General features: G+C 31.5%; 1 protein-coding gene and 1 long non-coding RNA gene across 3 annotated transcripts in view; one reads left to right on the top strand and one right to left on the bottom strand.

The window, feature by feature from the left end:
• The window catches only part of LOC147808172 (uncharacterized), a 65,247-nt gene that overhangs the window by 29,845 nt on the left and 10,347 nt on the right, over positions 1–25,055 (bottom strand). The window lies entirely within an intron of this gene.
• The window catches only part of LOC107448981 (uridine phosphorylase 1), a 40,732-nt gene continuing 29,015 nt past the window's right edge, over positions 13,339–25,055 (top strand). The window contains exon 1 of the mRNA XM_087166096.1: positions 13,339–13,500. The gene's annotated coding sequence lies outside the window, so the exon portion shown is untranslated. The remainder of the gene's footprint in view (positions 13,501–25,055) is intronic.

The raw sequence follows: 25,055 nt of genomic DNA, 5'->3' as shown, positions 1-25,055 counted from the left end.
AAATGTTGTTGACGTATGCCATTAAGGCAGAGGGGGTGCGATTGTTCTTGTTTTCCAGTGGCGCCATCTATGGCCAAGAATTCGACTTCTGCCACACCCGTTTAAAGGGTGGACCCATTCATTCCTCCACAGATCGTAATTTTGACCTGAATTAGAGAACGATCAATCTCCAATTCATTATCCCCAGAGGTATTGATTTGTCATGGGAACATGGAGGACTTTGAGATTCGTCTGATTTAGCATGCATCAGTTACCATTTACTACACGGGGAGTCTTCGGTCGGCAGGGATCGAACCCACGACCACTTGGACATGGGCCCAGTACCCTACCAACCAGGCTATCCCGGCCTAAAAAGTAGATAAATCATTACATCTTTTAAATGTGTGGGAAATTTAACTACAGACAAAAATTGTCTTGTTAGAAATTTTTTATCTGAATTAAACCCCAAAATAATTAAATATGTTTATAAAATTTTGTTCTTGTTCATTTACGTCGCACTAGAGCTGCACAATGGGCTATTGGCGACGGTCTGGGAAACATCCCTGAGGATGATCCGAAGACATGCCATCACAATTTTGATCCTCTGCAGAGGGGATGGCACCCCGCTTCGGTAGCCCGACGACCTGCACGCGAAGTCGATCACTTTACATCACTTTACGGTAGCACAGTTTAACGAGGACCAATACCGCACATCTTCGGTCCCTACGCAGGCTGATCCAAGTGGTCACCCACCCGCACACTGACCGCAGCCAGTGATGCTTGACTTCGGTGATCTGCTGGGAACCGTGTCTTAACGATCAGTCCATTGCGGGACTTATAAAATTTTGTAAATACTGCTTTATTAAATCTGAATTTGTTGCTGTGTCACTTATCTTTACTATATGGTCTTTACACTTTTTAACCTACAAAAGTATTTGACTTTAAAAAAAAAATCTTACGACTGAAAAAAAAATTTAATTTGGACTCTCGTTCTTATTATTCCTTTTCTATTTCGTTTTTCTTTTTAATTATTTATTTATAAACCTATGATAGTGTGAAAAAAGACAATATAGACTTACTAGCGTAATTTAATGTTTGTTATTAATACTATCTAGTGGAGCTGCTGACAACATTTCGAGTAAAATATCGATTAACCACGGACGGTAGCCCACCTGAATACGTCAAGACCGTCTAAAATAGTCACAAAACTTAAAATTAATACTTTTAATATAAATCTTTTATAATAATACACAATTAATATCAATCTTTAACTTTCACTTGAAATCTATAATGAACTAGAATTATTACGAGATTAATCTTTAATGGACAAGACAATAACACTCTTTACTTTTTTAACCCTTTAAAGTAATAAAAAGCAGACTACTTTCTTTTAATAATCAAGACTTCAAGTCGATGGTTTATTAAAAATTCAAGCATACAATTTAAACAGATTCGTTATTCAAAAACAAAATGTACTAACTGAAATAAAAAAAACTTTTTCCTAGCTGAATGCATACTATTAACAACTAATTTAAAATCTCAAAAGCTAGTGAAACCATTATTTCAAATATGATTATGACAATTAGTTTTTAGTCGACGAAATTTAATTTGACACGCACGCTTTTTATATTACAAAGCTTAGAAAAGCAACAATGTTTTACTTAGTTCTTTAGTTCACCGAAATCTTTAATAGATAGATTAGATGAATCTTTAATAATTAATATTTCATTCAGCGTATATGCTTCCATGCGTTTTGCTTATGTAAACAGAACTGTTTTTTCTGTTTACTGTTTTTTCAATCCATTAAAAAAACCTTAAATCAACACGCAATTCTAGTATTAATAATAATTATATTTTTAGGCTATTTTAAGTGCATAATTCGGAAATTAATGCGATTATAGTTGCTGTAATAATGAATCGTGTAAATTTTTAATGACTTATACATTTTGACGAAAATTTCGGTGAGAAAAAAAAAAGACCTATATTCTGAAAATTATATTCCATTTCAAATTATATTTCTGTGAGAAACAGGAATTTCTAACAGAAATATAATTTGAAATGGAGTATGTGAATTAAAATAATAAATATGGTACGTGCTCTGAATCCCTTAGTTCTCATCAAACTTTAAAAAAAAAAAGATAGGAGAAATAACTAATATTTTTAATTTGATCACCAAGTAGGATATTGTGTTCAGATGGATAAAAATAAATAAGAAGTTAAAAACAGTTAAGTTCTAACATTTAAACTGAAAAAAGAATTTCGTAAAATATTCTGAATGCTGGTAAGTCAAGTTCGTTCAAACAAAGACAAATGCACTAAAGATAGCAAGCTAGTAATTGCAGATTTGGTAAAAAATACTGCTGCAATAAGTAATCGCTTTACTTCTGTTGATTAGCCAGTTGCTGGGTGCAAAAGTGCTGGCCTTTATTGCTGATACCTCAGTAATTAACTAGTCTTCCCCCTCAGTGCAGTTAGAGGCAAGGGCAAACATCTGCTTAACAAATTTTCAGCTGCTTGGTGCCAGCAACTTCATAGTGATGGACCAACAGATTCATTTTTGCATTAAAAAGTCCTCCATAATATTACAAATAAATTCACGAATTCTTTGATTTATTTAGTCAGCTAAGTTAAAAACAAGGTAAAAAATAAATCATTTGGGAGATATTTAGTTGAAGACATTTTTATTTATTTAAATTTTTTCAAATTTGAAATTATGAAAGTTCTTGTAACTGTGTATTTTAATTTCGTCCCCCTGAATATTTGGGCACCTGAGACACCCATGTTGCTTTGTTTTTAGCAACGAGGTGAGTTACGATTTGTCTAATATTTAACTTCAGTTTACCTCTCAAAATATTTTCTATACAGCACTCATTGGCGACTTATTGGAAAGTTACACGAAGAAGATTTTTACAAAAAATTATTCTAGTGTTTAAGAGCTCAAAGCTCAATTTGTCCGAATATAACGAGTCTTCTTTCTGATTGATGAGGCCTTGTCTTTGCTCACATTTAAATTGTTGCAAGATGCTGCCATTACATACTGCTCAAGTACAAGGCATTGCTTACCATTATACGTTGTCAGTAATTGTCTTTGGGCATAATAATATTTCGTTCGAATATTGCTGCGATGGCAGCCTCTTCTGTGTCAGAGATGATGTTAAATATTAGGACGCTGGTTTTTGAAGAGAACGGTCATAAAAGTGTCCATTTTTTCATTCAAGAAAATTATATAGAACTAAGCTTATGTGCAATATATTTATTAATTTTTAATTTTAGGGTCAATTTTTAGCTTGAAATCATGATTTAATGCTATCATCTAGTTTAAAATAAACTATCTATAAACACAATACGAATAGTCTGGTATGTCATCTGGTGCATGGGTGGAGAAATAAAAAAGAGCAATGGCATAAGAAATGTGGAAAATACACTGTTTTAATATTTTTGACCCTTTATTTTCAAACACTCTAATCCGGAAATATCACAGGCAGGAAAAATAGAGGGCAAACCCTTCATTTTGACGGGAGATGAACGGAAGGGGTTAAAAAACACGTTCGATTACAAGAAATAAATCCGTTCATGTAAGGATTTTTATAACTCTTGTTTCCAATCAGATATTAATATGACGGTTTAGAAGAAAGTACCTATTAAAAGAAACTTTATTTTTAGTACGTAAGGAATTATATTTGCTTGCGTATTTTTAATTGACAGTGTAACAATCTAGCTTGAGAATTGTTCATAAGTAAAGAAATTAAATTGACGAATCGAATACTATGGAGAAAATAAATTAAGAGTCGAATATGAATAATAAAATATATTGGGAATCGATAACTACATTAAATTCTACATTATAAATAATAAACTATAAAAAAAACTTTATTGCGTATCGTAAATCAATAAAGAATTTATAGTGATATCGATGAACTAAATTGAGAGTCATATCAATGAAAAAAAATAAATGGAGAATCATACACCAATAAAGGTATTTATAAGGAACTGGTGCAGTTGCCAACTTGCCTATGTAAGTAATGAGTTGACCCCATTCATTGCAGATGAGTGATATACAGGATCTTCCGTATTCACCACTCTGAATATTCAATTGTGAATCTTTGTCAAGAATGAATTCAGAAAATCCGTTACTTGCAGAGATATACGAATGCCCGGAGCAACCATCTCCATTATTAAACTTGCTCTTTTTTTATTAAAAGTATCAAAATTTAAACATGAAAGTCCCGTTTAAAGAAGAAAAATGTGTAAAAATATAAATTGTTTTATGCAAAAATAGAGATCAGTTCTTAAATGTAATATTAATTTCTCCAGAAATCGGTTTAAAGGGTGTATACTAGATGGAAAATTAAGTTTCGGATGAAAGACTAATAATAACTTTATTGATATTTTATCGAATACAATAAAAATTTATTTTAAAAAACAGGATATTTTGTATTTTCCAATATGTTTTGTATTTATAATGTGCAAATTTTTTTGATATTCAGTCAATCAACTACAACAAAATGAACAAAAGAAAAATATAATACCTGACGTTTTCCAACGTTATAGAAAAATATAAAAAATAAAGTTTGATGAAATACTGAATAAGAAAAAATACTGTCTATGATGTGTAATAACATAAATAGTAAATGTAAATTTGAATACATATTTTTAATATCTTTAAAAGTAGAAAAAAAATTTTAAACATGCCATATCCGTTAGAAATAATCATTATAAATTAAAGTGCGAAGTTGCATGATACTTTCAGAATGACGTAGCATTTCTTTTTTGAAAATAAAGGACAATTTAACATTTAAATTATACAAAATTGTAAACTATATAACACCAATATCAATACATAGAGAAAATACATTAACTTATCCTTATTATAAATCTTAGAACACTCGAAAACATAATCTGAAATCCATTTATTTTATATCATATCATTATTATAAGTATATATTTAATCAATAACTTCAATAGCAATATTGTAGATCAATTTTGAATTGAGAAGTTAAAAGTTTCAGTATAAAATTGCTTTTCGAGTTTTTGTTCGATATGAATGTTTTTTAAGCTTATGTCACTTAAAAAATCAGGTATTGGCAGTGAAATAATATTATTCCATTAAGAAATTATGTCTAACATAAAGTCCTTAGAATTGAAAAAAATTATTTTTAATTTCCTCGGGGGAAAAATTCGAACTAAATCAATTTTAGATGTTTAATCGCTTGATGCATCACATTAAATTTAGTGGCTTAGTTGGGCAAGGAAACACTGGTACGCCATCCTGGAAAATATTTACTGATTCCAATATTTTTTTTTCTCCTGAAAAGCTGTGGTCAAATTTGATGGATATTCTCTTGTCTGAAAATAAAGCCTGTCAAGTGTCATTTGAGATAAAACTATGCTAAAGAACATTAGTAATATCTTAAGAACAAAATTAAGAGCTGGTTGTGGCTTAGTTAAAAAAGGGAAACACTGGCACTCCACCCTGGAAAATATTTATGGATTGATTCCAATCTTTTGTTCCTGGAAACCATTGATCAAATTTGAAGAGTGCTCTAACTTTTCCTGAAAATGATTCCTATCAAATATCTCTATAAAGAATCGTACGCAGAAGAACACTGTTGAAACCATAAAACCTTAAGAAAACCATAAGAGAACGTTCTTCGCTAACATTTCGATATTTTTTATTTTTGATTTTACTGTGAGAGGGTATAATAAAATGGTTAGTAAAGAATAAAAAAAATGTGCTTACATAGTCTAATATATCTAAAGCAGCTTAATAGAGTACAAACTGAATATGGCATGAAAATAAATTGACGCAGTACTGTAAAGAAATACAAAAATTTAACTATTTGTGCACAAAATGGAATGAACTAAATTTATGTCAAACTGGAGTAAGAATTTATTATTCTCATTGACATAAATATAATTTAGTTTGGTAGAAGATCTTATTTAATTTAAATGAGGATGCTATTTTCTGTCATTGAAGTTTTTAAATGGTTATTGAAGCTGTAACGTAGTTTATTTAAGGACTATATTTAATTAAATTAATAAAATATTATTTTGTGTAATTGAAGCCCTTAGTTCGATGAACTTTATATAGTTTGAGTTTTTTTATTTGATCAAACCTGTTAACATTGCCTTGATGCAATATGCCAAATTTATTAAATACTAGCGAGGAACTACATGAACGGAAAAAGAAAACTAAGGTTCTTACTAGATTTATTTTTGTACTGTTTAAAGTGAGTGCACTGTTGCCTATAACAGGAATCTCTGGAGGCAATTTAAGAAAAAAGAAAATTTCAACAATTTGTATATTGTTTCACGTACTCATAACATTATCATGTATTTTGTTATTTTTATCATTCTTGGCACAGCAAGATGCTTCATCAATAAGACTAGGAAATACTATATCGGCCGCTGTAGTAATTGTATTTCGCAGCGCCATCCTGCACAAAATCCAATCTCTCAAAGACATCATCAATGATTTATATAAGACAAATGCAATTCCGAGTATACGAGAGATGAAATACATATATCTATGGGTAATCATAAGCCTATCAGTTCATGTTCTACATTTTATATTAGCAACAATTATATCATCCGATTTCTCGGATATAGAAAATAATTTTTTTAGAATTACCTTCAAGAACGTATTTTTGAATATTTTTTTGGCCATTATAATATCTTTCAACTTTACGATATTTTTCATGTTGCCTATCAACACATTTATCACATACTACATAGTAGTCTGTCACCAGCTAAAGTCAGCTTTTGAAAGTCTTGAAAAACTGCTTTCTAATGAAGAATTTTTAAATTTCGAATCCCTTGGAAAAAAATATATTAGTTTCAGATCGAGAATAATTCATATTGACGAAGAACTTTCTCCTTTACTTTTTATTGTAATTGTTTCAAATGCTGCAATTATGTATAATTCGGTATCGAACTATCTCAATGTTGACGATTTTCAACATTCGTCAGAAAAGTACGATTATGCGACTTCTTGGTTGGTTTCCACCTTCAGTTTTGTGTCTTTTGTGTTCATATTGATGTCAGCAGCTTTAGTTTCAGAATCGTCTACAAAAGTATATATTGCCGTTCAAAACATGCCTTGTAATGGGATTTTTCTCGATAAGCAAGTCTTTCTTTCTTCCATGCAGAAAGAAATTAATTTAACTGCTTGGAAAGTGGCTCCTATCAAAAGAAGTTTTATTTTGGGTTCTTTGGGGGCTATTTTAACTTATATTGTCTTATTGGATGGATTCAGATTTCAAATCTAAATTTTTTTTTTTTAAATAGTTGCCAATTTGTGTTTTTTGTCTCTCATAACGTATAACAAACTTATCATAATTTTAATAGCCTGAAAAATGTTTTTATTGTATTATCCTAGAAAGAAAACATTTTGGTTATGTTAACACTTTCGGAACATTTTTTTCGAAATGTTGTTAAGTTCCATTTTTGACATGACCTAATTTAACGAGATCCCCAAAGTAAACGAAGAAACTTTTTTTAAAAAGTAGGTTCACTATTTTATTTGTTATTATTGGGTTATTACAAATATGTTATTACTAGGACTGTTCGTAGAAATCTTATTTCCTTCGAACAAGTTCAGAAAAATGCATTTAATTCAATTTGTTCGAAAGAGCCGGGATAGCCTAGTTGGTAGGACGTTGGACTTGTGTTCGTAAAAAGGGGAGATCTAATCCAGCCAGGCGAAGAATCCCCGTGTATTAAATGGTAGCTGGTACACGTTAAATCTGTTGTGGTCAAAAGTTCTCTAAGCCCCCTTAACAAATCAAAACCTCTGGGGATACTTGATCCAGGAGTTCACTTGTCTTCTGGATTGGGTTTTAAATTAAAAGACTATGTAGTTGAACATTAGTAGTCGAACCCTTAAATTTTGGTCGGCTGTTCAACAACGGTTATAAAATAAAATTTGCTCAAAAAAGCAGTAGTGGTTCTGGGGATGTAGAGCATTCGCCTTCCAATGAATTGTGCACCGGGTTCGAATCCTAGCAACCACTTTTGCGATGCGAATTCCGCACCCCGGCTTTCACCGATCACAGTGCTGACGTAAAATATCTTCATTGGTAGAAGGATCATTTGTTAGAGTCCCCTTGCTGTCAGGCTAACCATGGGAGGTTTCTGTTGTTTTCCTCTCCATGTAACACAAAAACGAGTTAGTTCTATCAAAAAGTCTTCCACGAAGGCAAATTCCTCCCAATATTTGATCCAAAAATTCCCCTGTTTTTTGGATAGAGTTCAAAATTGCAAGGCTATGCAGTTAAGCATTAATAGTCGTAAACCCAAACGACGGTTCAACGACTGTTATAAAATAAAATTTGTTCGAAAGAGACGCCTTGGGTCGGGGGATAGAGCGTTTATCTCCCAATGAGGTGAACCAGGCTCGAATTCCAGGGATGGCTGATCGTTACGAACCCGCACTCGACTCACACCGACTACAGTGTTGACGAAAAATTTCCACAGTGTAGTCCATTGTTTCTCTACGGGAGCGGTTGGAGTATGCTGAGGGCCGCTGAGCATGTTCCGTCATTCAGATTTTGTACCAGCAATAAAACGAACTTATGCGACACCTATTCTCCGATTCGAACCAGCACAGCGAAGAGCATGAGTCAGTAATTTTTGCCTCTGATCCAAGCCATTTGGTGCATGCGCTTTTAGAATATTAGATTTGACCCGTGTTTTTCATGATAGTTTTCGTTTGCTTCCTTACAGTTTTTTCCCCTGTTCCGATTCGATTTGAATGTTCATTGTGCCAGGTGCGTGGGAGAATTATTTCTTTATCGTAAATTATTTATTAATTTGAAGAAATAGTTGATTATTTACACTGTTTGTATTTTGCTGACACCATTGTCGGTTAATATAAATAGAGTGTCGTCAATACAGTGCCACGTATTTGAAGTTTGGATTTGTTCAACTGCTGTCGAACTTTCAACTACCCATGTATTTTATTTTATAACAAAGTTTTATCTAATGAGGTAATGGAACCTTCCCATTGGCAGGAGCATTTGAAAAAAATTCATCCTGACAATCAAAATAAAGATATGTTATTTTTAAAGAACATCAAAGACAAGTTTCTGAAGGCGCCTCCGGTCTCAGGCTTACTAAAAACGTCCTCACAAGAATGCGACGATGGTTTGATAGCCTCTTATAATATATCAAAATTAATTGCTAAATCTGAGAAAGCTACTCATACCATCAGGAAAGAGTAGATACTGCCGCCTGTCAAGGAAGTTTCAGAAAGAGTTTTACACCACCCAGCCGCATCCAACTAAATCAAAAATATCCCATTTAGCAACGATACAACGCGGCGACGAATGAATGAGATGGCTGAAGACGTTGAATTTTCCTTATGCAAACTTTTGATATCAAACGAATTTTCCCTTCAAGTTGATGAATCAATTTTGCCAAATAGTGTACGCTTTGCTGTTGGCGTGCGTCCGGTTTGTGAAGGGAAAAAAATTATTGAGGAGATGCTTTTTGCTTGATTGTAGATACCAAAGGTGAATCTATTTTTAATACTGTCAAAGATTATTTTAAAGAGAAAAGCATTCCTCTTGCGAATATTATGTCTGTTGTCACTGACGGAGCTCCTGCCATAGTGATACGACATGGTGGGTTTATCGCCGTTTTGAAGAGGGAGGTACCAGATATTTTAGCTGTTCACTGCGCGATTCACAAGCACCATTTAGTAGGAAAAAATCTCAGCGACCGTTTGCATCAGTCATTGCAATATGCCACATCTGCTGTGAACAAAATTAGCAATAATGCTCTCAACGATTGTTTATTGAGACAGATGTGTAAGAAAAACGATGAAGAATATCGCTTGCTACTGCACACCGAGATTCGCAGGATTCTCAAAGGCGCCTGTCTCAATAAGGTTTTTAATCTTTTCGACTCTGGGATTGAGTTCCTCAAAGACAGAGATGTAGCTTTGAGAGATAGATTGTTAGAATTTGAGACAGACGTAGGTGGATTTATTTGCAAAATTTAATGGCGTTTATTTAAACTTCAAGGCAACCAGCCAAATTTGATCCCAACAAAATCAGTTATTTCTACCTTTCTAAAAAAAAAAAAACTCATTTCGTGGAAGCAAAATTTTGGTAGGAATGAGTGCAGCCAATTTCTAATCTCATCGTATCTTAAAAAGAATGGCGAAATTCCCTCTGATGTACACAAAAATATTGTCTACAATTTGACTGGACACATGGACTTTTCTGGCCATTTTAAAGATGTTTTGTCCCTGGAAGTCTCTCAATGGGTTGTGAACCCTTTTTTGAATATTGAAACAGCAGAGGTTCAGATTCAGGAGGAATTAGTCGAACTTTGAACTAATGAAGCTTTGAAATGGTGATCGTCTCACAGAATTTTGGCTTCAAGGTAACATCAGTCGCCTCTACCCTGAACTGAGGGCTAGCATCCAAAATTTTTTAATTCCCTTCCCTTCAAGTTGAACGTGGGACGTGGATTCAGTGCTGTTACAGAACTTAATCACATAAAAGCGAAATTAACTCGAAATCGTGCAATGAGGGGACTTACTTCTTCACCTCACTAAAAATATTGAACCGAACATTAAGAAACTAACTCTTAACCATTAAGTACAATCATCCCATTGACATTGTTTCGTTAATACAACTTTTTAAAGTAAAAAAATTATTTTGGGGTGTTTTTTTACTTATCTAATTAAGAACAAATGAATCTTTTTAAGCATAGTTTTCTTCGTTGTATTTTTTTTCCTTACCGTATTTTTTATTTATTTATTTTTTTTTTATTTATTTATTTTTTTTTTTTTTGATTATGACAAATTGACTGCGATTAACTGCCGGGAGAAAAGTATTGAGTTAACGTGTACGTTAATTATTTTTAAAAAAATTTAACGTCTAAAAATTTTTTAACAAATGTTGCCTCTTATAATTCAGCATAACCCCTCCGTCCCCATGCTCTAAATAACTGGATTTTTACAAAGGAGGACTTTGAAATGCTGCTTGCTCCTCAAGGGGGGGCAACATTAAATAGGTTTAGAATCTATGGTGTAAACGGATCATAGGTTAGAGTCCCCTTGCCGTCAGACTAACCGTGGGAGGTTTTCCTTCCCATGTAGCGTACATGCGGTTTAGTTCCATAAAAAAAGTCCTCCACGAAGTCAAATTTTGCTTAATACTTGATTCAGAAGTTCCCTTCTCTTCCAGATTAGGTTTAAAATTAGAAGCATATGGAATTCGTAGCCGTAAACTAAAATTTGTGTCGGCTGTTCAACAACAGTTGTAAAATAAATAAAATAATTATTCGAAAAGTATACATAAATAAACAAAGATAATAAATGAGAAGTTTCTCTTAAGTCTTGTAATGAATCACACAGCTGGAATTACAAACATAAGATGTTGCCGTGCAAACCATTGAAGATATTGTATATCTACTGCTGCTCGTGTGTCTGAGTACAAGTCCCTGGCTAAATGTAAAACACTTAAAACACTTTTTGTAATGGGGATTAAACCTAGAATTATCATATGGGTAGACGGCCCACGATGCACTAGAGCAGTGGTGCGCAAACTAGGGGTCGCGACCCCTGTGGGGGTCGCCAAATTTTTATGAAATGTATTATCCCTACATGCTGCATACCATACAGTGTACATATAAAGAGTGAAGCGCCGTCACTCACTGTTTAATTGCAATTGGATTTCCGAAATGTCACGAAATATCGAGTCAGAAGTCATAAAACGCATAAAAAATTCATCCGTATTTGCTTTACAACTGGACGAGACTACCGATATTACTAAAATGTCACAACTAATTATTTACGTTAGGTTTATTTTTAATGAAGATATAACATAAACGTTTTTATGTCGCAAAAGTTTGGAAGGAAAAACAACTGGAGAAAAAATATTCGAAGTATTATATTAATATTTTGAAACAAAGTCCCTTACCTGGGCAAACTGTGTTGCGGTTTGTACTGATGGTGCTTCAGCATTAACAGGTTCGAATAAAGGGCCCAGAGGCTTAATTCAGAAGGTGGCACCTCATATGGTATTTAATCACTGTATGATTCATCGGCAAGCTCTTGTTGCAAAAGATATGGATGAAGAGTTGCACAACGCATTACAAGAAGCTGTCAGTTCAATTAACTACATTAAATGCAACAGACACAACAGCCGTCTCTTTTCAATACTTTGCAATGAGATGGGCTCAACGTTTGAGAAATTACTGTTACACACCGAAGTCAGATGGCTTTCACGTGGGAAAATACTACGACGGATATTTGATTTGAGAAATGAAGTATACATGTTCTAAATCGAAAAGAAACATAGATTGGAATGTTATTATATCAATGAAGTTTGGCTAGCGAAGCTGAGCTATTTAGTTGATATTTTCGAAAAACTTAACGACTTAAATTTGAGCTTGCAGAGTGAGAATTCAACTATCATAACTACAGCCAGTAAAATTCAAGCTTTTAAGAATAAGTTTAGTCTCTGGCAAACTGAACTGAATAAAAACAACACCGACATGTTCCCTTGCTTTAACGATTTTATCAAGGAAAATAATATAGATATATTTACATTTAAAAACATCATTTCCAATCACATTGAAAAGTTAAAGAAAAAATTTTCGAGAAGATTCGAGGATTTTCCTGAAAACGATCTTGGTTGGATTTGTGATCCATTTTCCTTTGACATATGCAGTTCAACGCTTCAAATTAGTGAGAAAGAGCAATTGATAGATCTAATTAGTGATTATACTCTTAGAAATCAATTTAAGACTCAGCCTTGTCAAAAATTTTGGCTATCCGTGGAAAAACAATATCCCGTTTTATGCAAGAATGCCATCAGAGTGTTAATACAATTTGCATCAACGTATTTATGTGAAACTGGATTTAGCAAACTAGTTTCAATAAAAACTAAATACCGCTCGCGTTTAAACCCTGAAGATGATATGCGAATTGCAATTAGCAACATACATCCAAACATCGATGAGATAATTAGAAACTTGCAGCCACATACATCTCATTAAAGGGCAATTTACTGATTTTTGTGTTATACAAAAAGTATATTCTTAAAATTATAAATAAAATTAATATGAGTCAAATATGATGTTTTTATTCGATGAAACGAAAGAAATGCGCGAAATATACATCGTATTTGTGAACATTTATCTCTAGGGGTCGCCAAAAATTTTCTCTCTACAAAAGGGGTAGCAGTCGAAAAAGTTTGCGCACCACTGCACTAGAGGAGGAAACCAGCAACCCCATCACCTGTGTAACGAGCCCTCATCCCCCTTCATCCCAGAAAACTATCCCCAGATGGCGCCACTGGCGCATCAGAAGTATTAACTTTTTACTTTTTAAAAACAGTAGAAGTAGATGTAATGTAACTAGAGACGCGCTATGCAGTGCTAATACCTAACTCAATATTTTCATCACTTTATAATCATCATTTACCATTTAATGTAAATTCATCTTCATCTATTTGTAATTAAAACCAATAAAGGTTTATGAATAATCAAATTGGCGATCTAAAGGTAAGTGGAACCTTTTCCACTATTCATATAGAAAGCAAGAATTCATTTTAGATTGAACAACCTGACTCTTGACCGAGTACCGCCCTTTTGTGGAACCACACAATGTTATTTCCAACAAGAAGCTTTTCATTTCTCACAATTTCTTTCATTTATATTCAGACAATGAAACAAAAAGCTAAGTTTTTATATATAATCTCTAAAATCAGCACAAATTATAAAATCCAAGTATAATGATTGTTTATTATTAACCAATGACGCATTACTAACAATTATATGTTGTAAGTAAGTGTCTTTGGGCATAATATTATTTCATTCGAAAATTGCTGCGATGGCAGCCTCTTCTGTGTCAGAGACGTTGTTAAATATTAACCCCTTATTGGTCGCAACATTTTGAAGAAAATAGTCATAAAAGTGCCCATTTTTTCATTCAAATTTTTTTTATAAAACTAAGCTGATGTACAAGATTAATATATTTATTCATTTTTAATTTTTTGGGTTAATTTTTAGCTTGAAAGAATGATGAATGCTGATATCTAGCTTAAAATAAACTATCTCAAAACATATTAAAAAAAGTCTGGTACTGCCATCTGGTGCATAGATATAGAAAAAAAATATTCTTGTCATCAGAAATATGGAAATATATTGTTTTAATATTTTTGGCATGTCACTTTCGAACACTCTAACCCGGAAATATCACAGGCACGAAAAATAGAGGGCAAAACTTCAGTCTGTCATTTTGATAAGAACGAGAAGGAAAGGGTTAAAGAACACGTTCAATTGCTAGAAATAGATTCAGAATGTAATGATTTTCATAACTCTTATCTAGTTTCTAATTAGTTATGAACACGATGGTTTGGAAGACAATACTTATTAAAGGAAACTTTATTTTTAATACACGTGGACTTATTTTTGCTTACGTGCTTTTGATTGGCAGCGTATAACAATATAACTTGAGAATCATTCTTAAGTAAGGAAATTGAAATGAGAAATCTGATCAATGAAGAAAATAAATTGAGAGTCGAATATCGATAATAAACTATATTGAAAATCGATAACTAGATTAAAAATTATCAATATTAAACTATACATTATCAATTATAAACTATAAAGAAACTTTATTAAGAATCGTTTATCAATAAAGAAGTTGTACTGAAATCGATAAACAAATTTGAGAGTCACATCAATAAAAAAACTAAATGAAAAATCCTACACCTATAAAGATATTTATAAAGAACTGGTGCAGTTGACAACTTGCCTATGTAAATAATGAGTTGTCCCCGTTCAAAAATCTAATGTTTCATACAAGAGTAGAGATCGAGTCTTAAATGTAATATTTTCAATTTAAAGCGTGCATACTAGGTGGAAAGTTAAGCTTCGGATTAAAGACTAATAATAATAATTTTATTGATATTTAATCGAAGACAATAAAAAAATTTAAAAAAATGGGATATTTAGTATTTTCCAATAAATTTTACTTTTATAATGTGCAAATTCTATTGATATATTCTGTCAATCAACTACAACAAAAAGAATAAAAGAAAAAAAAATACCTTACGTTTTCCAACGTTAAAGAAAAAGATAAAAAAATAAAGTATAAAACTTAAAAATAAAATTTAAAAAAACTACCCTATCTATCTATGATTTGTAATAAAATAGTAAATATAAATTTTAACACATAATATTTCGAATACATAATATTTTTAATATCTTAAAAAGTAAAAAAAAAAGTTTTAAACATGCCATATCCATCGGATATAATTATAATAAATCAAAGTGCGAAGTTGCATGATACTTTCAGAATCACGTAGCATTTCTTTTTTGAAATTGAAGGACAATTTAACATTTAAATTATACAAAATTTTAAACTATTTAATATCAATACACAGCGAGAAAATACATTAACTTATTATAAATCTCAGAACACTCGAAAACATATTCTGAAATCCATTTATTTTATACCGTATCATTATTATAAGTATATATTTAATCAATAACTTGGATAGCATTATTGTAGATTAATTTTGAATTGAGAAGTTAAAAGCTTCAGTATAAAATTGTTTTCCGTGTTTTTGTTCCACATGAATATATTTTAAGCTTATGTCTCTTAGAAAATCAGATATTGGCGGTGAAATAATATTATTCCATTAAGAGATTATGTCTAACATAACGTACTTAGAATTAAAGAAATTAGTATTAAGTTCCTCGGAGAAAGAAATTCGAACAATCAATTTTAATCGCTTCAATTTTAGATCAATTTTAGATGTTTAATCGCTTGATGCATCACATTAAATATAATGGCTTAGTTGGGGAAGGAAACACTGGTACACCATCCTGGAAAATATTGATCCCAATCTTTTGTTTTTTCTCTTGAAAAGTTCTGATCAAAATTTGATGGATATTCGATTGTCTGAAAATTATGCCTGTCAAGTGTCATTTGAGATAACACGCATGCCAAAGAACATCTTAAGAAAAAAATTTATAGCTGGTTTAGGCTTAAACTGGGAGAACAGGCACTCTAACCTGGAAAATGTTTATGGATTGATTACAATCTTTTGTTCCTGGAAAAGCTGATCAAATTTGATGAGTGCTCTACCTTCTCCTGAAAATGATTACTATCAAATATCTCTATTAAGAATCGTATGCAAAAGAACACTGTTGAGACCATAATAAAACCATAATAAAACGTTCTTCGCTAACATTTCGATATTTGATTTCATTGTGCGAAGGTATAATAAAATTGTTAGTAAGGAATAAAAAAATATGTTTACAGAGTCTAATATGTCTAAAACAGCTTAATGGAGTACAAACTGAATATGGCATGAAAATAAATTGACACAATACTGTACAGAAATATAAAAATTTAACTATTTGTGCTCCAAATAGACTACATTAAATTTGTGTCAAACTGGAATAAGAATTTATTGTTCTCATTGACTTAAAAAGTATAATTTAGTTGGGTTGAAGATCTTATTTAATTTAGATGAGGAGGCTTCTTTCTTTTATTGAAGATTTTAAATGGTTATTGAAGCTGCTATGTACTTTATTTAAAGACGATATTTAATTAAACGAATAAAATATTATTTTGCGTAATTGAAGCCCTGAATTCGATAAACTTTATATAGTTTGAATTTTTTTACTTGATCAAACCTGTTAACATTGTCTTGATCCAATATGCCAAATTTATTAAATACCAACAGGGGACTATATGAACGAAAAAAGAAAACTAAAGATCTCACTAGATTTATATTCGCACTGTTTAAAATGAGCGTGCTGTTGCCTATAACAGGAATCTCTGGAGACAATTCAAGAAAAAAGAAAATTTCAATAATTTGGATGTTGTTTCACGTGTTCATAACATTATGGTACATTTTGTTACTTTTATCATTCTTGGCACAGCAAGATGCTTCACCAATAAGACTAGGAAATACTATATCGACAGCTGTAGTAATTGTATTTCGCAGTGCCATCCTGCAAAAAATCCAATCTCTCAGAGACATCGTCAATGATCTATATAAGACAAATGCGATTCCAAGTATACGAGAGATGAAATACATATATCTATGGGTAATTATAAGCCTATCAGTTCATGTTCTACATTTTATTTTAGTAACAATTATATCATTCGCGGATATTAAAAATAATATGTTAAGTATTCCATTCAAGAACGTATTTTTGAATATTTGTTTGGCCATTATAATATCCTTCAACTTTACGATATTTTTCATGTTGCCTATCAACACATTTATCACATACTACATAGTAGTCTGTCACCAGTTAAAGTCAACATTTGAAAGTCTTGAAAATATGCTTTCTGCTGAAGAATTTTTAAATTTCGAAGAACTCGGAAAAAAATATATTAGTTTAAGATCGAGAATAATCCACATTGACGAAGAACTTTCTCCTTTACTTTTTATTGAAATAGTTTCAAGTGCTGCAATTATGTATAGTTCGTTATCAAACTATCTCAGCATGGACAATTTTCAACATTTGTCACAAAAGTATGATTATGCGACTTCTTGGTTGATTTTCGCCTTCAGTTTAGTGTCTTTTGTGGTCATGCTGATGTCAGCAGCATTAGTTTCAGAATCGTCTGCCAAAGTTTATGTTGCCGTTCAAAACCTGCCTTGTAATGGGTTTTTTCTCGATAAGCAAGTCTTTCTATCTTCTATGCAGAAAGAAATTAATTTAACTGCTTGGAAAGTGGCTCCTATCAAAAGAAATTTTATCCTGGGTTCTTTGGGGGCTATTTTGACTTATATTGTCTTATTGGATGGATTCAATTTTCAGATATAAAATATTTATTTTTAAAAACAGTTGTCAATTTGTGTTTTTAAAACAAGTCTCTCATAACGTATAATAAACTGATCATAGTTTTAATAACATGAAAAATGTAGTTGTATCCTTAAATTTGAGTCGACTGTTCAACAACGTTTATAAAATAATATTTGTTCAAAAGAGCAGTAGTGGTTCAGTGGATGTAGAGCATTCGCCTTTCAATGAAGTGAACCTGGGTCGAATTCTAGCAATGACTGGTGCGATACAAATTCCGCACCCGGCTTGCATCGACCACAGTGATGACGTAAAATATCCTGAGTGGTGGGAAGATCATTTGTTTAGAGTCCCCTTGCTGCCAGGCTAACCGTGGGAGATTTTCGTGGATTTCCTCTCCATGTAACGCAGTACCATTAAAAAATCTTCCAGAATTTCTCACAATATTTGATCCAGAAGTTCATTTATCATCTGGATTGAGTTCAAAATTACAATGCTACGGAGTTAAACATTAGTATTCATATACCCAAAATTGGGTCGGTTGTTCAACGACGATTATAAAATAAAATTTGTTCGAAAGCGGCGCTGTGACTCAGGAGATAGAGCGTATATCTCCCAATGAGATGAACCAGGTTCGAATTCCAGGGATGACTGATCGATACAAACCCGCACCCGGCTCATGTCGATTATAGTGTTGACGTAAAATTTCCTCAGTGTAGTCCATTGTTTCTCAAGGGGGTGGTAGGACAATGTTAAAGGGGGTTGACTATGCTTAGAGCCGTTGGGGGATGTTGGGTATGTTTTGGGCAGTTGGGGGTGATGAGCATGTTTTGTCATTCAAATTTAATTTTGAAGCTCCCAAATAAAATTATTAAGTTCAGACTTATGTAATAAATAAAATTAATCTGAAATCAACATTTAAGAAAAAGATTAAATTAATACAATAAATTAATATTATCTGATACACTATTTGTACCAGCAATAAAACGAACTTATGCGACACCTATTATCCGATTCGAACCAGTACAGCGCAGAGCACCAGTCAGTAATTTTTGCCTCCGATTCAAGCCATTTGGTGCATACTCTTTTAGAATGTTCGATTTGACCCTTGTTTCTTATGATGGTTTTCGTTTGCTTCCTTAAAGTTTTTCCCTCTATCGATTTGATTTCAATGTTCTGTGGAACAGGTACGTGGGAGAATTAGTTCTTTATCGTAAATTATTTATTAATTTGAAGAAATAGTTGATTATTTGCATTGTTTGTATTTTGCTGACACCAACAATGTGCGGTTAATATAACGAAGTGACGTCAATACAGTGCCACGTACTTGAAATTAGGATTTCTTCAATCGCTGTCGAACTCTCAACTATCCATGTATTTTATTTTATAACAAAGCCATCTTATTTTATAACAAAGTTTTAACTAATGAGGCAATGGAACCTTCCCGTTAGCAGAAGTATATGCAAAAAATTCATCCTGACAATCAAAATAAAGATTTGTCATTTTTAACGAACATCAGACAACTTTTTCTGAAGGCGCCTCCGGCTACTAAAAACGTCATCACAAAAATGCGACGATGTTTTGATAGCCTCTTATAATATATCAAAATTGCTTAATCCAGGAAATTTCATACCATCAGCATAAAGTTGATACTGCCGCTTGTCATGGAAGTTTCAGAAACAGTTTTACACCATCCAGTCACATCCAATTTAATCAAAAATATCCTATTTAGCAACGATACAACGCGGCGACGACTTGATGAGATGGCTGAAGGCGTAGAATTTTCCTTATGCAAACTTTTGATATCTAACGAATTTTCCCTTCAAGTTGATGAATCAATTTTGCCAAGTAATGTAAGCTTTATTGTTGACCTACTTCCGGTTTGTGAAGGAAAAAAATTATTGGGATGCTTTTTGCTTGATTGTAGATACCAAAGGTGAATCTATTTTTAATACTGTCAAAGATTATTTTAAAGTGAACAGCATTCCTCTTGCGAATATTATGTCTGTTGCCACCGATAGAGCTCCTGCAACAGTGGGTCGACATGGTGGGTTTATCACCGTTTTGAAGAGGAGGTACCAGATATTTTAGCTGTTCACTGCGGGAATCACAGGCACCATTTATTAGGAAAAAATCTCAGAGACCGTTTGCATCAATCGTTGCAATATGTCACATCTGCTGTGAATAAAATTAGTAATAATGCTCTCAATTATTGTTTATTCAGTCAGTTGTTTAAGAAAAACGATGAAAAATATAACTTGCTACTGCAGACCGAGATTCGCAGGTTTTCCAAAGGTATCTGTCTCAATAGGATTTGGAATCTTTTCGAGTCTCTGATTGAGTTCCTCAACAGCTAACTAACTACTTCGCATAAATTAATTTGAGAGTCTAAGAAATTAATTTGAGAACAATGAAAAAAACTAAATGGAAAATCATACACCAATAAAGGTATTTATAAGAAACTGGTGCAGTTGCCAACTTGCCTATGTAAGTAATGAGTTGTCCCCGTTCATTGCTCATGAGTGTCATACAGGATGTTCCGTATTCACCGCTCTTAATATTTAATTATGAATCCTTGTCAAGAATGAAATCAGAAAATCAGCGACGTGCAGAGGTATGCAAATCGCCGGAGCAACCATCTCGATTATTAAAATTCTTCTTTTTTATTAAAAGTATCAACATTTAAACATGAAAGTGACTTTTAAAAATGAAAAATGTGTAAAAATATAAATTGTTTTATGCAAAAGTAGAGATCAGTTCTTAAATGTAATATTTATTTAGCCAGAAATCGATTTAAATGGTGTACTCGTATACTAGATGGAAAGTTAAGTTTCAGGTGAAAGACTAATAATAATTTTATTGATATTTTATCGAATACAATAAAAATTTATTTTGAAAAAAAGCAAGATATTTAGTATTTTCTAATAAGTTTTGTTTTTATAATGTGCAAATTCTATTGATATTCTGTCACTCAACTACGACAAAATGAATAAAAGAAAAAAAAAGTAAAAAATATATATAGAAAAATATTAAAATTATAGAAAAATATAAAAAATAAAGTTTGAAACTTTAAAACAAAATTAGCCTATCTATGATGTGTAATAAAATAAATAGAAAATATAAATTTGAATACATTATATTTTTAATACATAATATTTTTAATATCTTAAAAAGTAGAAACAAAAGTTTCAAACATGCCATATCCATTAGATATAATCATTATAAATCAAAGTGCGAAGTTGCATGATACTTCCAGAATCACGCAACATTTCTTTTTTGAAAATGAAGCACAATTTAACATTTAAATTATACAAAATCGTAATCTATTTACGATCAATATCAATACATAGACAGAAAATACATTAACTAATCCTAATTATAAATCTTAGAACAGAGAATAACAAATTCTGAAATCTATTTATTTCATATCGTATCATTATTTATATAAGTATATATTCAATCATTAACTTGAATAGCAATATTGTAGATTAATTTTTAATTAAGAAGTTAAAAGTTTCAGTATAAAATTGCTTTCCGAGTTTTTGTTTGATATGAATGTTTTTCAGGCTTATGTCCCTTAAAAAATCAGTTATTGGTGGTGAAATAATATTATTCCATTAAGAAATTATATCTACCATAAAGTACTTACAATTAAAAAATCTATATGTTTGAGTTCTTCGGGCAAAAAAATTGGAATTTAATCAATTTTAGATGTTCAATCGCTTGATGTATCACATTAAATATAGTGACATAATTGGGCAAGAAAGCACGCCATCCTGGAAAATATTTATTGATGACAATCTTTTTTTTCCCTAAAAATCACTAATCAAATTTTATGAATGTTCTATTATCTGAAAATAATACCTGTCAAGTGTCATTTGAGAAAACACTCATGCTAAAGAACATTATTAACATCTTAAGAAGAAAATTAATAGCTGGTTGTAGCTTAGTTGAATTGAAAAACACTGGCATCCCAACCTGGAGAATGTTTATGGATTGATTCCAATCTTTTGTTCTTGGAAACCACTGATCAAATTTGATGAGTGTTCTAACTTTTCCTGAAAATGATTCTTATCAAATATCTCTATAAAGAATCGTAGGCAGAAAAACACCACTGAAACCAAAAAGCCCAAGGAAAATCATAATAGAACGCTCTTCTCTAACATTTCGTTATTTTATTTTTGATTTTATTGTGCGAAGGTATAATAAAATGGTCAGTAAGGAATTAAAAAATATGTTTACATAGTCTAATATGTCTAAAGCAGCTTAATAAAGTACAAACTGAATATGACTTTAAAATAAATTGACGCAATACTGTAAAGAAATATAAAAATTTAACTGTTTGTGCATAAAATAGAAAAAACTGAATTTATGTCAACAAACTGGAATAAGAATTTATTGTTCTCATTGACTTACAAAATATAATTTAGTTTGGTTGAAGATCTTATTTCATGTAGATGAGGATGCTACTTTCGTTTATTGAAGTTTCTAAATGGTTATTGAAGCTGTTACGTATACTTGAAGACGATATTTAATTAAATCAATAAAATATTATTTTGTGTAATTGAAGCCCTTAGTTCAATGAACTTTATATAGTTGGAATTCTTTTTATTTGATCAAACCTGTTAACATTGCCCTGATCCAATATGCCAAATTTATTAAATACCAACAAGGAACTACATGAACGGAAAAAGAAAACTAAAGATCTTGCTAGATTTATTTTTGTACTGTTTAAAATGAGCGTGCTGTTGCCTATAACAGGAATCTCTGGAGGCAGTTCAAGAAAAAAGAAAATTTCAACAATTTGTATATTGTTTCACGTATTCATAACATTATCATATATTTTGATATTTTTATTATTCTCGGCACCAGATGCTTCATCAATAAGACTAGAAAATACTATATCGATCGCTGTAATAATTGTATTTCGCAGCGCCATCCTGCACAAAATGCAATCTCTCAAAGACATCGCCAATGATCTATATAAGACAAATGCAATTCCGAGTATACGAGAGATGAAATATATACATCTATGGGTAATTATAAGCCTATCAGTCCATGTTCTACATTTTATTTTAGAAACAATTATATCATCCGCTGATATTGAAAATAATATGAGTACCAAGAACGAATTTTTGAATATTTTTTTGGCCATTATAACATCTTTCGATATTACGATATTTTTCATGTTGCCTATCAACACATTTATCACATACTACATAGTAATCTGTCACCAGCTAAAGTCAACATTTGAAAGTCTTGAAAAACTGCTTTCTAATGAAGAATTTTTAAATTTCGAATCCCTTGGAAAAAAATATATTTGTCTAAGATCGAGAATAATCCACATTGACGAAGAACTTTCTCCTTTACTTTTTATTGAAATAGTCTCAAATGCTGCAATTATGTATAATTCGGTATTGTACTATCTCAACGTTGGCGATTTTCAACATTCGTCAGAAAAGTATGATTATGCGATTTCTTGGTTGGTTTTCACCTTCAGTTTTGTATCTTTTGTGTTCATATTGATGTCAGCAGCTTTAGTTTCAGAATCGTCTGCAAAAGTATATATTGCCGTTCAAAACCTGCCTTGTAATGGGTTTTTTCTCGATAAGCAAGCCTTTCTTTCTTCTATGCAGAAAGAAATTAATTTAACTGCTTGGAAAGTGGCTCCTATCAAAAGAAGTTTTATCTTGGGTTCTTTGGGGGCTATTTTGACTTATATTGTCTTATTGGATGGATTCAAATTTCAGATATAAAATATTTATTTTTAGAAACAGTTGTTAATTTCTGTATTTAAAAATTTTTTTTGGACTTTCGAAACGTATACTGAACTGATCATAATTTTAATAGCCTAAAAATGTTCTTGCAGTATTATCCTAAGAAACAAAGTATTTTAGTTGTTTTAACACTTTTGGAACGTTTTTTTTTAAATGTTATCAAACTCCATCTTTGACATGATCATATTTGTAAGTAATAGATTCTTGAACTATGATATTAAAAAAAAATCTCAATAAGAAAATTATGGCAGAAATAAGAGACACGAATTAAAATATGAAGATATTTTTTTCATGAAAAACATATACTTCTAAGTTATGTTTAATTTTTAAGTCATGAATTGCTTTTTAGAAGTTAATAAACTTTGCTAAAAATATTCTAAGCTTTGTTAAATGCTAGTGATAAAATATACGAATGAAAGTTGAATAATCGATGTTAGAAAAATTTATTCCATTTTTAATTTTTCAAAAAAAAGTAATTTCGTCATTTAGAGTATTCAACGTTTCTCTTAAATTTCGCCAATATGAGGAAAATTCAAAATTCCCAGTAATATCCCTAAAAGTATTTTATGACATCAGAAAAATATTTTTTTCTACCTACTATTATCGCCAAATTTAGAGATTAGCTTACGTATAGCTACTTCTTTTAGGCGATTATTTAGGCAGGTGTTGGTTTCAAAGCGAGTGTGATTTTACCTTTACGAAAGCAGTCTACTTATATTATTAGTCTATGGGATTAAACAATTTATAGATCCTTATCTGAAGAGTTTTTCGAGAAATTACAAATTTTACAGAAGGCATACAATGTCCACTTTTCTATTTTTCTCTTGGCTTTCTTTGAATAAACTTTTTGATTAAAATTTTCGACCTCGAAAAGGGTTAATTTAAAGAATATGTGGTTAGCATCTGCATACTTTAATTTCAAGGCTGTTACTTACAGCAGTGACGAATCACGCCACTTCAAGAATGCTTGATAATTTTATTTTAAAAAGCAGATTTGCGTGTAATACTTGTTCGAAAAATTACTGACTTTTCATCTGCTTCGTTTAAAAAGTTTATTAGACATTCTTGCAGCACATTTCTTGATAAACTTTATAAAAAATGAACATTAATACCTAGAAAATTAGCCGATACTATATAAACTCGATTTATTAAATATTTATATAATAAATTGGTATACTTATTATAATATTTCAGTTATTGTTTTATCTTACAGACTCATAGAAAAGCTGTTGCTTATCATGATTTTTTAAACTATTATGCTTTTTTAACTTGGGATTCATCTAGTCGTTGGAAAAAAAATGCACCTTTTTTTTCTTCTTCTAAGAAACGCGTTGGAAGACACAACTCTAAACAAAATAAACAGGCAGTTTCAAGCGACTTTAGATTAGCTGATTCGATGACGTAGCACCGACTCATATGGTATTCACGATGTGAAAAATAACTGAACTTGAAAGAACGCACGATAAAACCCTAAACGGAATCGTTCGCAATTTTATTTTCAAAAATGTC

Source organism: Parasteatoda tepidariorum, chromosome 6, assembly GCF_982258835.1.
Source record: "Parasteatoda tepidariorum strain Cologne lab strain chromosome 6, Ptep-v5.0, whole genome shotgun sequence".
Taxonomy (NCBI): domain Eukaryota; kingdom Metazoa; phylum Arthropoda; class Arachnida; order Araneae; family Theridiidae; genus Parasteatoda; species Parasteatoda tepidariorum.
The sequence above is the reverse complement of the archived record's forward strand: the minus strand, read 5'-3'. Positions and strand labels throughout refer to the sequence as shown.